At 39.9% G+C, this 14,553-nt stretch overlaps 1 pseudogene; it reads left to right on the forward strand.

The window, feature by feature from the left end:
- Window positions 1-13,921: 13,921 nt before the first annotated feature.
- On the forward strand, window positions 13,922-14,017 carry LOC136387129 (U6 spliceosomal RNA; annotated as a pseudogene).
- Window positions 14,018-14,553: the final 536 nt, after the last annotated feature.

A 14,553-nucleotide genomic window follows, 5' to 3' on the forward strand; every position in this document is an offset into this window, starting at 1 on the left:
TGACTTTGGAAGAAGGTACTAGATGCTGAAGCTCTTCCAAATAAAACTATCAGCAAGTCTGATTGTGAGGAATGTTTATTAAAAGAAAAAATAATGAATTCAGCAGTGTGCCCAAACTACTAACTGTCCGCAAAGTGGCCCATGTGGTACAGCTACATAAACTTTATTACCTAGTAAAATCTGGGTCTTAAAACTCTTGTCAAGAGTCTTCATTAGACTAATTCAGACAATTTTTTTTTCCCTTGACTGGCCCAGTATAGAAGAACTAGTGCCACTGAATAACATGTTAGGCATTGCTTTTTGCAGTAGATACACTCACACTTCTTTGTATTGTTTCAATGTTTTGTTATATAACTTAACTAACACCTGAACAAGGAGGAAACTGTTCACATTTTTTATATATCTTAGCTGGTGAGTTAAACTAAATTCAGGATCATTTGATTCCTGAAAGGTCCTTTTCTCCTTTGAATCTTTGAGACGCTACTCTCTTTGATATCTATGTTTATACAGTCAGCACAGGAACGATTATTTAAAGTTTGGATCTTTTTTTTTTCTGAAATGTGTTATCTAGGAATTCAGATGAAACGCAGAGCAGTATTTCAATATCTCAGTGGCTTTGGAAGTTGGATTCTGGATGGCAAATCTTACATTTCTTTCCATTTTCTTTGAATTGTTAAGAAACTGTGCTTGTGTGTTCTTATAAATTTACAATCAGCCCTGAAATTACAATGCAATGGCTTTAAAATGGTCCAAAGTGCCTCTGATGGGAATGAATTATCATGGAATGTAGCTAAAAGAGCACTGAGCATTATTTAGAATGCAGCTTGGTTTCTATCTTGGTTTATCATTTGCCAGTGGCTCCATCAGGGTATCACTCCATCAGTCTCTGTCAGATAGCAAGTTTACACTTATTCAGAAGCTAACCAGTCCGAGAAGAGCAGAAAGCGCTGCTCCCGGAGAGTGGTGGCTCCCTTGAGAAAACAGAAGCTTTCCGTTAAATAGTGTCTAATTCCACTACTGGAGGAAATTCCATACGAGACAGTTTCATCACTTGTTTCACAAAATGTATTTCATGCCACTTCCCTTGACCTTTCTGTAAGAGCTCCATTGAACATCAACTCCAGTAGCCTCTTATAAATAAATGAGAAGGTATTTTACACCACAGGGTATGTCGAAGCGATGTGCTACTTAATTCTTCAACCTTCCTGAAGCACACAATGTCGCTCTTAATTATATAAAAATGTAACAACAAAACTAATAGTAATAATCATTTAAGCTTATGAAGTTACTACATACTCAATGTTATGCTAATGTTTACATACATGAGCTCATTTAACACACACACACACAAACTCTAGGGGGTAGTACTGTCCCTCAAAGAAAATTCTCAGAGAATTAAATTTATTTCTGAGGATGACATAAGGAAGCCAGGTAGAACCCAGTTCTAAGCCCAGTCTGGTCCTAAGTTGGCACTCTCAGCCAGGCCTATATTGCTGACAATAGTCAGACATCTTAAAAACTCAACAAATGACTTGCAATTAGTGTAATGAGGAAAACGCATTATTGCTTAAATAGTTTCCTGAAGAATTCCTCTCAGGCAGAAAGTTGTCTTGATTATGTAAACACCTTACTAAAAAAAGAAAAAAAAGTTAAGATTTACTAGGTGTTTATTGTGTGCCACACATTTTCCTAAGTAGTTTGCTTGTATTAACTCATTTGATCCTCATTACAGTTACTCAGCGATAGGATTCAGCCAGTTTGCACTGGTTCGGCAGAATCAATACCTAATTTTTTGTTGAGTTTGGTGAACCGGTTGTTAAAATGGCAGTTGTAATCAGGGCTCTCTCTACAGTGGGCACCTGGGCAGCCGCCCAGTGTGGAAATCACAAATTTACATTCCTTACTCTTTTTTAACGTTCATCTGTGCAACAGCGTATTCAAAGCGGAGTAATGTTCATTCCATCCAGAGGTGAAAAAAATTGCAGATGAGGATGCCAATCAAGAAGCAATATGGAAATATCTTAAATAACAGTTTTATTGCTTTTTATCAGGTATTATTTAATGTTTTTATTAATATTTTAAAACTATTATAATATAATCTAGTTTAGTGTATCTCTTTTATTGTTCTTATTTAAGTATTAAATGCATGAAATAATGAACTACCTTTCAGTATATCTTTTTTTATATATACTTCAAATGGTCTTAGGGCAGAGAACAGGTTGTTTAATTACTTGAATCCCACCAGTGCAGTTACTATATTATTATATCAACACTCTGTTGCCCCATCTCTGTGGTCGTGAGCATGCTGGCTCATGACAAGAGAAGCCCAGGGACAGAATCTGAATGAGCAAAAGCCAAACAACACAGCAGCTAAGCTGGGTCTGCCTGAGAAATTACAACAGGAAGTTGGGGGCTTAGGAAAAGGAATGAAGAAAAGAGGGCCCAGAATCGGTACAGGAACCCACCCTCCAAGTCCAGAGGATGAATAAACAAAATCTCAGAGGTGAACATAGACATAGGACCACTCAGAAAGGGGCTGTGTCACATTTTATCTTAAGCAGCTTGCCCTGCTGCCCTGCCAAGGGACGGCCAGGACTCACGGAGCCCGAAGCGCACTTCGGGCGCTAATGGAAGTGGGATGCTGTCCTGCAAAGAACTTCAGTGCCACACAGGGCCAGGAAGCACAGAAGGAAAATTGCAGAAAGTCGGCAGAGAGATTTAGGGAAAATAGAACCACCCTTCAGTGCTCTAGAGATGAGATTTCCCTTCTCTGAAGGTCGGAGACACAAGACATGTTTCACTCGGTCTTACCAGACAAACTCAATGCAACAAGCTGGAGGACTTGGGGACACTCAAGACAGCTAACATGTGGGTTGGGTTAGATGTAAAGGTTTATGATTTCAAAATTAAAAATTCATTCAGTAAGAATTTATTGAGTGCCTACTGCATGCACGCCAGGCCTTAAGATGATGAGGATACAGCCGCAAAAAAACAAACTCTTGGCCCCTGCCCCCTTGGAACGTATTATCTAACAGGAAAGGCTGACAGCTAAGCAATAAGATGGACTGCAGGTAACAAATGGTGTGTTAAGGGAGCTCCAGATGCTTGGGAGCAGACAGCCAAGGGCCTCTAAAACCAGCCAGAAGAGGTGATGCTTAAATGGAATAGAAAACTAGGGTGGGGGTACATTTATACAGACAGGAGAAAGAGAAAGCACAGGAAAGGCAAGGAAGAGCCCTGTATGTTTGGGAACAGAAAGAAGTGCACATCGGGAACTTAACACTGGGAAAGGAGACATAGGTGGAAAGAGATGAGGCAGTGGAGGGTCGTTGGGGCCTGGGAAGCCACGTTGAGAAATTGGAGACAATAGGAAGACAATCCACGTGTTAAACAGAGTAGTAATATGATCAAATAAAAGCTGTACATTTTAAAGGTTAAAAAAAATAGATGAAGAGGGTATTCAAATTGTTTTATTTTCCTGGGCTGTAGGTCTGTGGTACTTTCCAATTGATAACAAAGAAGGTTTCATTCCTATAGTGAGATCTATTCTGGAGCCTAACTATTTTCATATAGGATGTGAATTTGCATGGTATTCATTGGCAAAAGTTGTTTTCTGTATAATCTGGGGACTGGACCCATAATTATAACCTTCTATCTATTGTGTTGACTTGGAGCCCCCAAAATTATTTTATTTTTTAAAATACCTTCAGTATAGGTAAGACATTGTTCTAAGGAATTCACAAATATTAACTCATTTTAACCCTCAAAACAACTCTACTGTCATCCCCATTTTACAGATGAGGAAACTGAAGCTGAGAACAGTCACACAGCTTGTAAGTAGTAGGGGCAAAATTTCAGCCGGCAGACTAGCTTCCATGTACTCACACTAACCCCCCATGCAGCCTGTCCTAAAGACAAAATGCACTAGAGAGAGCATAGTATTGCCTGACATGCTCTAGTCAATGAATAAACATTTACTGAGCCTGAGCCAGGCCGGAGACACAAACATGAAGATGGTCCAGTCTCTCTTTTCAGTGCCCAGTCTAGTGACAGAACAGATAATACCCCAAAAGCACAATCCATGTGAGAGGAGTGATGGGCGAGGGTGTTAGTCCACAGTGGGGGGATCTCTCCCTGCTGGGGCAGAGATGCGGCCAGTGGAGAACTCCTGCAGAGGATGATGCGAGAGCTTTCATGGAAGGGTAAGTAGCATTTGACCAGCTGGGCAAAGAAAGAAGGAACATGAAAGTCACAAAAGTGCACAATGGTTTTCTTTAGGGGACAGAAAATTATTCAATTTGGCTGGAGATTGGGGGTCATTGGGGGGAATGGCAGGAGGTGGGACTGGAGAGGTAGGATGTTTCCAGTTTGTCTGAGCAGAACTATTCCTGATTAACACGCAGAGAACAGAGACATTCTCAGAAAGCAGTCTGCTTATATAACCAGTCAGATGAAAGAACATCCTGAATAGATTGATGTCTCCATGGATTGTTAGGGTGTTTCCTCAGCCAGAGATCTTTGCTAAAGTTTTTCTCTCCAGGACCTGAGTCTTTGCCCTGGGGCCCAATTTTAAACGGCAATACCCACCATGTCCCTTCCCCATGGAGCTGACTTCAAAACCTTATGAGTAAATTACAAGTACTGTATCCCATGTGAGATGGAGTATTACCTTACAAAAGGAGTGACAAGTCTACCTCAAGACTTCTGTCTCTGAAAAATAACTGAACTCCATACCAAGGATAAAAATAAGTCCCAAATTCTAACACAATCGTTTTTGAAACATTGTTATCAACTTCTGTCACACAATGACCCAGAGTAGTGTTTCAGGTGTGTATGCATGGGTCTTCAAAATACCTTCAGCCAGTGTGGGTTTGAACATTTCTCCTCTAACTGTTATAGTCAAAGCAATTCTACTTTTTAATTAATTTTTTTAATTACTGTAAGCATTATGCTTGAAAGAGACTTTAATCCATTAACACAATCTGACAAACCTAATTTCACACACTCACACACACGTCACATAGAAATACATATCACATGCATGTTCAGATGAAAAGACCAGCCTGACCAGGTGGTGGCACAGTGGATAGTGTCAGCTTGCAATGCTGAGGACTCAGGTTCAAAAAGACCACGTTGGAACTGGAACTAAATTGTGAGACACAGGCTGTAAACTGACAAAGTCCTTATAGTTTAGGGCTTAGTTTAAGACTAAGCTCTTCCCTGCCCTTTTAAGACTAAGATCTTCCCACACCCTTCTAAGACTAAGATCCTCCCCACACCCTTGACTGTTGCATGGTAGGGGGAGGGGTGCTCTCTTATGAGAATTTCTGTTTATGCCTCAGATGTGTGACTTTGTATCAGAGACTTCCTTATTTGTATATGGCTCTACACTATATAATAAAGCAGATCGGGGCTTGACTTTTTGCTCTGGCTCTTGCCATCAGCTTGCAGAGGCCTCCGGATCCCATCCTTTTTTCTCTCTGAGTTTATTTCTTCATTCTGCACCATTCTCATTCAGGAACTGGACAATTACTAGCCGTGCTGGTCGGTGGCACTAAATGGGCAAAAAATTAATTAGCGTGACTTTATGTTATTCTCTACCTAATGCAAATAGCTTTGCAATAACTTTTATTCTTGATGGTTTCCAGCAACCTTACAGGGAGAACGACAATTTAGCCAAAATAATTGCCAATAAGAGGAGCTTTGTAGAGATTACAGGTTGGCTATGATTTGGGGTAAAAGGAAGTAGAATGCTGAAACAAAATCTGAGTGACTCAGGGGAGAAAAATATTAATGAGGGGGGAAAAGAGAACCTTTATTGTAACTTCTCCATTTTACAGGTGAGGAAACAGAGATTCAGAGAGAACAGGGAGTTGAACCTCAGGCACAGAGCCTGTGAATGGAGGACCAGCACCAGAGTCATATTCTCTGATGTCCAGTTAAATGTTCTTCCCAATTCTTTACCTCTCAAACTAATCCACACATAACCCCCAGGGTTCACAGAAGAGGGCCACAACAGGCTCGCCGTCACAGGATAAAGCTCAAATGTACTCGGCCCTGGCCAGTTGGCTCAGTGGTAGAGTGTCAATCCAGGCTCCCAGCATGTGAGTGTCCTGGGTTTGATTCCGGGTCAGGGCACACAGAAGAAGCAACCATCTCCTTCTCACTCCCTTTACCCCTCTTTCTGTCTGTCTGTCTCTCTCTCTCTCTGCCCATCCCCCAGCCATGGTTCAATTGGCTCCATCAAGTTGGCCCAAGTGCTAAGGATAGCTCTGTGCCTATATCTCAGGTGCTAAAAATAGCTTGGTTGCTGAGAAGCAGAGCAATGCCCCAAATAGGCAGAGCATCGCCCCATAGGGGGCTTTCTCAGTGGATCTGGGAGCATGCAGGAGTCTGTCTGTTTCCTCTTACTTAATAAATAAAAATTAGAATTAAAAAGAAAAAAAGCCCTGGCTGAATGGCTTGCTTGGCTGAACCATTGTCCTGCAATGCAGAGGTGACTGGTTCAGTCCTTGGCCAGGGCACATACAGAAACAGATTGATGCTTCTGTCTCCTCCTACCCCCCTTTCTCTCTCTGGATTCAATAAAAATAAAAAAATAGAAAAAATAAAGACAAAAAATATATAAGGCAACAGCAAACATTAAAAAGAAGCTCAAATGTATTTGAAAACTGGAAGAGAAATAACATTATTTTATTTATATAGCTTTATATCATTCTAATATAATATTTAAGTATTAGAACACTATAAAGACAGTATGAATTTGAAATATTTTAACTGCATGAACTTTTCAAACTACAACAGGAGATGTGAAAGAAGCCTCACTGGACTCCCCTACCAATTGCTGGAGGGAGCGCACACAGTCCACTGCAGCCTGAGGCCCAGACACAGCAGAAACTGCCCCAGGGAATTGCTGCTTCAAGCCTAGAACTCACTCCAGCTGTGCTTCAAGCCTAGAACTCACTCCAGCCAGGGGAGCAGGAGGCCCAGCTGCTGGAGGAAGGCTCAGAGGGAAACGGTGCTGTGCCTGAGCATGTGGGAAACTCGTGTCAGCCTGAAAAGCTCTGTTAAAGCCCTGGAGAAGCCCAGCAGTGGGTACAAATGCAAAGCCAACAGAAAATGAGATGTCAACAATTCCAGGAATAACAGAAAGAAACAGAGAAAGGACCTCCTCGTTTAATTATTAACATTAAGTTTCATTGATTATTCTGTAAAGTTATAGTTAACCTGAAAAAAAAAATGGTGCAAGAGAAGAACTCTATCATATTATGTTTGACTCATACTGGCTCAGCAATATGAAATACAAATCATAATAATATAAACACTGATTATAACTTGTGACGTAACTACTCTAGAAAAATGGATTAGGCTACTAAATTCTTTTGGTGCTATCTAATTGCTTATGTACACATGTTTCTTTGATAAAAGTAAAAATTAATTAACATGAGTAAGAAAAGGCTATAGAAAGTAGTGTAGTGCTTCCTCAAAGAAAATGGAATTTCCATATAATCCATCAATCCCATTTCTAGGTACATACCCAAAAGAATTTAAAGCAAGGTCTCAGAGAGATACTTGTACATTGTGTTTATCGAAACATTATTTTGTGATAGCCAAAAAGTAGACACAACCCAAGCACCCATCAATGGATGAATGGATGAACAAAATGTGGTAAATATATTGATATATACAATGGAATATTACTCAGACTTCAAAAGAGAATTCTGACACATGCTACAACATGGATAAACCTTGAAGACTTGCTACACGAAATAATCCAGTCACAAAAAGACATATAATACATGATGTCACTTACATGAGGTACCCAGAGTAGTCAAATTCATCCATACAGAAGGTAGTATAGTAGTTACCAGGGGCTGGGGGACAGGGGGAAATGGGGAGTTGTTATTTAATGGATACAGAGTTTCAGTTTTGCAAGAAGGAATAAATTTTGTAGATCAGTTGTACAAAAATGTGAAGGAACTTCACATTTCTGAACTGCATATTTAAAAATGTTTAAGGTGGTAAATTTTATGTTATATGTATTTTATCACAATATTTTTAATTTTTTAAATGACTAGGAAAAAATATATCAAGGTCCAATAACTACAAGGTTTAAATTTAGAAGTGAAAAACAACTTTAAATACCTTAAAAGGAGCTAATTATCTAATGATTCACTTTAAATTCCATTGATTACCCTGAAATGTTATTCCCAATCTAAAAAAAATTTTAAATGAATATTATGTTTCTGTTCACACACAAGTAAAACAGTTAAGAAGGAAATGTTGCTGTGATGTTGATTTTAGTAATGTAACTTCACAATGGCTACTGTGTTTTAGTTTAAATCAGTGGTCCCCAACCTTTTTTGGGCCACGGGCTGGTTTAATGTCAGAAAATATTTTCACGGACCAGCCTTTAGGGTGGGACGGATAAATGTATCACGTGACCGAGACAAGTGTCAAGAGTGAGTCTTAGACGGATGTAACAGAGGGAATCTGGTCATTTTTAAAAAAATAAAAAATCATTCAGACTTAAATATAAATAAAATAAAAATAATATAAGTTATTTATTCTTTCTCTGCAGATCGGTACCAAATGGCCCACGGACCGGTACCGGTCCGCAGACCGGGGGTTAGGGACCACTGGTTTAAATCATTGTAGTGAAATAGCACATCCAGGTGGTCATCTTCTGAACAAAAGTACAAGAAAAACTCTACATATACCAAATATAGGTCAAAATAGAAAATGATTTCAGTTTTACTATAGAAAAAATAAAAACAGCCCAGTTGGCTCAGTGGTAGAGCATCAGTCCAGCGTGTGGCTGTACCAGGTTCGATTCCCAGTCAGGGCACACAGGAGAAGTGCCCATCTACTTCTCCATCTCTCCCCCTCTTGCTCCTTTCTATCTCTCTCTCTCTTTCTCCTCCTTCCTTCCAGAAGCTATGGCCTGATGGAGCAAGTTGGCCCCTGGGAACTGAGAATGGCTCCATGGCCTCTGCCTCAGGTGCTAAAAACAAATGTCTCCGGTTGCAATAGAGCAAAGGCCGCAGATAGGCAGAGCATTGCCCACTAGTGGGTTTGCTGGGTGAATCCCAGTTCAGGCGCATGTGGCAGTTCATTTCTGCCTCCCCTCCTCTCACTAAAATAAAAATACATACAAATAAAAACAATTTAGAATACTTCTGCTAAATAATAAAGCCCCTTTCAAACAGCACAATTGCATAGCCTTGTCCATGAGTTTTACTTAATATCTATCTTGGTCATAATTTCAAAAAAAAGATAAAGGATCTGCAAATTTACACATGAGGTTTTATTTTATTTTATCTAGAGAAACTATCAATAACTTCTATTACTAAGACCAAAATATTCATTAAGAAACTATAACATACAAGGTGCTGTGCGAGGGGAGGGAGACCCAGAGTTCCTGCACACTGGAATCTCAGCCTTGACTCTCTTCTAAGTAGTAAAGCATCCTCTCTTGGTGCCTAAATTGGGTACTGATCCTTTCTTTAGTTAAGTTTCTTAACAGCAACTGTGCTGGAGTATAGTTTATCTAAGGAAATCACCAAAACCTAGATGGAGCCTTCCGATGGGTCACTTCTACAAATTCTTTTACAAAATATAATTTAGGTTGTAGTTTTATTCTATTCTTATTAAAAACTGGATAACATCCACCTCTCTGAAAGACATACTCCTCATTCTCTGCTCTACTGTCTTGAGAATTCTTTGTTGTTCAGTATTTCAATTTTTTTTTTTTAATGACAGGCATACTTTCTTTTTCTAACCCTTTGGCTAAAAAAATGTAGCAACTGCCTGACTACCCCACCATCTCCACCTTACCCCAACTCACAGGGCACTTTTCGACTGTCAAACCTCTGACTTCAAACCAATTCACTCACAGAAATGGTTGAGCAGACGCCTCTGCAACCACTCCCACCTTACCCTGTTGGAAGAGAGAACTATAGCTCAAACCATGTCCTGTTCTCTTTATTAGCCAAGTGGCCCTGATGGGCTCACCATTGAACCATTCTAAGTCTCACTGTTCTTATAAAATGAGGAAATGAGCACATTTCACAGAATTGCTGTGATGATGTTGTTTAATGATGATACAATATAGGGGTGTGGTAGGAGAAGGTAGAGAGGGACTAAATGGTGATGGAAGGAGACTTATCTTGGGCGGTGAACACACAATACAATATACAGATAATGTATTATAAAACTGTACACCAGAAACTTACATAATTTCACTAATTAATATCACCCCAATAAATTAAATTAAATAAGTAAATAAAGATAACTCAACACCAAAAAACATAAACAATCCAATTAAGAAGTGGGCAAAAAACCTGAATAGACACTTTTCCAAAGACATACATAGACATATGAAAAGATGCCCAATGTCATTAATCATCAAAGAAATGCAAATTAAAACCACAATGAGATATTGCCTCACACCTGTCAGAATGGCTATCATCAATAAATCAACAAACAAAAAGTGTTGACAAGGATACAGATAAAAGGGAACCCTCATGAACTGTTGGTGGGAAGACAGATTAATGCAACCACTGTGGAAAGTTCTATGGAATTACCTCAAAAAATTAAAAATGAAACTGCATTATGACCCAGCAATTCCACTTCTGGAACTATATCCAAAGAAACCGAAACACTAATTCAAAAGAATATATGTACCCCTCTGTTCATTGTACTTTATTACAGTGCTATTTACAATAACCACAGTTTGGAAGCAGCCCTAGTGCCCATCATTAGATGAATAGATTTTTTTTTTAGTTAAGTGAGAGGCAGGGAATCAGAGAGACAGACTCCCATATGCACCCCAAAAGGGATCCACCCGGCAAGTCCCCTACCCAGCAATGCCCTGCCCATCTGGGGCTGCCACTCCATTGCTCAGCAACCAAGCTATTCTAGTGCCTAATGCAAGGCCATGGAGCCATTTTCAGTGCCCAGAGCCAACTTGCTCAAACCAATCTAGCCATGGCTGCAGGAAGAGAAGAGAGACAGAGAGAGAGAGAGAAGGGAGAGGGAAGGGGTGGAGAAGTAGATGGTCACTTCTCCTGTGTGCCCTGACCGAGAATCAAACCCAGGACTTCTGCACACTGGGTCAATGCTCTACCACTGAGCCAATCAGTCAGGGCCTAATGAGTGGATTAAAATGCTATGGTACATTTACACCAGTGATTTTCAACCTTTTTTGAGCCGCGGCACATTTTTTACATTTACAAAATCTGGGGCACACCACCTACCAAAATGACACAAAATGATACTCTAACACAGTACATATTATACATATAATTAATAATATAGTTTCTAAATGTATTTATACTCACATAGTATGAAACCTGGGCCGGTTTTGATGAACACAAAAGGGATATCCTGGCAGGAATGGTAGAAAGACACACACGAAGCTCTTCCTCAACAGTTCTCAGTCTCTCTCTGTTTTTAGTTTTTATCTCAGTCAAGCTTGAGAAGCTCAGCTCACATAGATATGTGGTTGAAAATGGAAGCAATGTCAAAATAGCTTTGTTGGCCAGAATGGGGAACTCCTTGGCAACAGATAATCAAAAACTGTCCAAAGGAATATCAGCAAACTTTAGCTTTAAAGTTAGATAACATTGTGATGCATTGTACATCACCCTCTGCGGGGGCCTCTTTTAAAAAGAAAAAGGTCAAATATCTATATACACCATCAGGATAGACATAACCAGCTGAGGCTGAGGCTTCATCTAGTGGTGGCATCATTTACCTCCAGTCCTGACCAGGATTAGAAATTGGGACCATGGGGAGGAGTAGCAGCTTCAACTACTCACTGCGGCCACACAATGACAAGTGCGTGGCAGCCTGAGCGGGGACCTTCCTGGGTGTGGATGAGAGGCAGCCTACTATTGGTTCATTGCTAGTGGCCAGGATGAATCCTAGAAGGTGATTGGTCAGTGAGCATTCCCTGTGCCTCCACTCTTCCTGTCGCTGATAGCTGGAGGGATTGTGAGGGGAATGTTTATGTTCGGATGGAGGCAGCTGGCAACGGGCCGGATAAATAGCCTCCGCGGGCCATATCCGGCACACGGGCCATAGTTTGGGGACCCATGTTTAATTTCCCCATGGCACACCTGACCATGTCTCATGGCACACTGGTTGAAAAACACTGATTTACACAATGGAATACTACTCAGCCATAAAAAAGACAGAAATCTTGCCCTTTTGCAATGGCATGGATGGACCTGGAGATTATTATGCTAAGTGAAATAAACCAGTCAGAGAAAGACAAACACCATATAATCTCACTTACATGTGAAATCTAATGAACAAAATAAACAAACAAAATAAAGGTAAATAAATAAAGATAATGTATCCAACACAATATCTAGCTCAAAGGAGGCACTTCATAAATGTCATTGGTTTTTTCTGGGGAGTGAAAGCTCTTAGTGACTTAATCTGAATTATAAACCTAATCTTGGGATCAAAATCATCCCAGAATTCAGTTTCTAGAATTTCAGGTTGGCATAAGAAAAGTTCATACCCTCTCCATATTCTTATGTCCATGCAGGCCATCCTCAAGGGTAGACAGTCAAACAAAAGTGGCTAAGGACCTGTGAGAGGACTCTGACCCAGCAACACCAACTGCTCTAGCAGCACCTACAATACATTGCAGGACAGGCAACAAGAAAGCCTCCTGCCCAGTCCCTGAATTTCTGTACAGTTTACCCTCATCAAAGAGACATGAAGAAGCCCCCAAGCCATAATTCAACCTCTCCAAAAGAAGTGGCCTTGACCATGTGCCACCGCTTCTCTCCATGGTTCCTAAGAACCCATATGACTCCTCTGAGAACCATTCCTCCAGTCTACAGCAAACACATTCATATGCCTTCATAGCCATGTTTGAACTTGACCACTAACCAAAAGAACCGCAGCACAACTATGTGTCCTCATAACAAAGAATCCTAAGTTGTATTTCCGTAAAACAACTATACAATTCCTACTCTGTTCTAGGCACTGCACTGAGCATTTTACAATTAATAACTCATTCAATCCTCATAAATGATTAGGTAGATGAGGTACCTACCTAATTTATTATACCCCTTTTACAAAGGTGGAAACTGAGGCTGGGTGAAGTTAACTACCAAGTAGGCTGGTTTCAAATTTTCTGCTCTTAGCTACTAAATTATGTGCTCCTTCATGTAGCTCAAGGGCCTTAATCAAAGCTGCTACATTCTAACTGGGTCTGTCTGTACATATATCATTAACTGCATGTCTATAGGCCCAGCTAGATGAAAACGACTATTTTGCTTCAGAATTAATATGAGTACATAAAAGCTGCAAATTATAGCAGAGAGAGGCTGGGATGTGGGGTCAAATGGACTCAGATAAAATCCTAGCTTCATAAATTGCATGTCAGTGGCTTAGTTAATTAATTATGAAGTGACTCTGTATCCACATCTACAAAACAGAGATTATGATAGCTATCTCATAGAATCACTGAGGGAAGTAAATGCTATAACTCAGGTGAGTACCTAATGTGTGCCTCTCATAGAGGATGTGTTCAATCAGCAATAGTCTTGAGACTTAAGGTCCCAATCTTCCTCTTGTATACAAGTGTTTTTATATATATTTTTCTGTGAGAGACTCACAAGTAATGAAACAAGTAAAAAAAATTCTAGAATAAACTTAATAGGCAAAGAGTAATTCAAACTCTAGAAATGATCACACTAACACTTCGGTTCAATATTTTAGAGCATTTTCTTGGCATGACATATACATGGTTCTAGGCTCAAGGGCCATACACATTAACTACATAGAAACAAAAAAGGAGAGTGTTTTAAAATAACCTTCTTTGCCTTTTAATAAAAATCAATCATTTATTACTAGGAATATCATTCTCTTGTTTCATTTATTAAAAATGCAAAGAAAAGTGCTCACTTCGGCAGCACATATGCTAAAATTGGAACAATACAGAAAAGATTAGCATGGTCCCTTCACGCAAACTTGTGAAGCATTGCATATTTAAAAAAATAAAAAAGAAAATGAAAAGAAGAGAGAAAAGTATTATATATAGATGATACCTTACTAGTTCAGTGTGTTCCTCTAGTATAATTGTATGATTGGTCCTTTTCCTCTCTCCTGACCCTTGGTGGAACTGAGTGTGGGCATAGGACTCACTTTGACCAAAGAAATGTGAATAGAAGTGCTATGTGTCCCTTCCAGGCAAAGCATTTAGTTATCAGGGTGGGACTCAGGGGAACTTCATTCACACCTCTTAGGCTTCACAGAAACTCCTAGTCAGTGACTTCTGCATCAGCCTGAGTTTCTGAGGGACTATGATAAGCAGAGCCCCCTGCTCAGTGGTTGTGTGGCATAGGCAAAAAGTAACTCCTGTTCTATTATACTGCTAAAATTTGAGTTGTTTGTTACCACAGCCTCATCTAGCCTATCCTAATTGACAGAATAAGGAGTAACTAATAGAAAAAGTGAGTTAATGTTACAGTCTCATCTCACAGCATGATGAGGATTATCAGTTCAAACACTGGGTGTCAGAAAGAACAA

The sequence above is a fragment of the Saccopteryx leptura genome, unplaced genomic scaffold (genome assembly GCF_036850995.1).
Source record: "Saccopteryx leptura isolate mSacLep1 unplaced genomic scaffold, mSacLep1_pri_phased_curated manual_scaffold_95, whole genome shotgun sequence".
NCBI classification, from domain to species: Eukaryota; Metazoa; Chordata; class Mammalia; order Chiroptera; family Emballonuridae; genus Saccopteryx; species Saccopteryx leptura.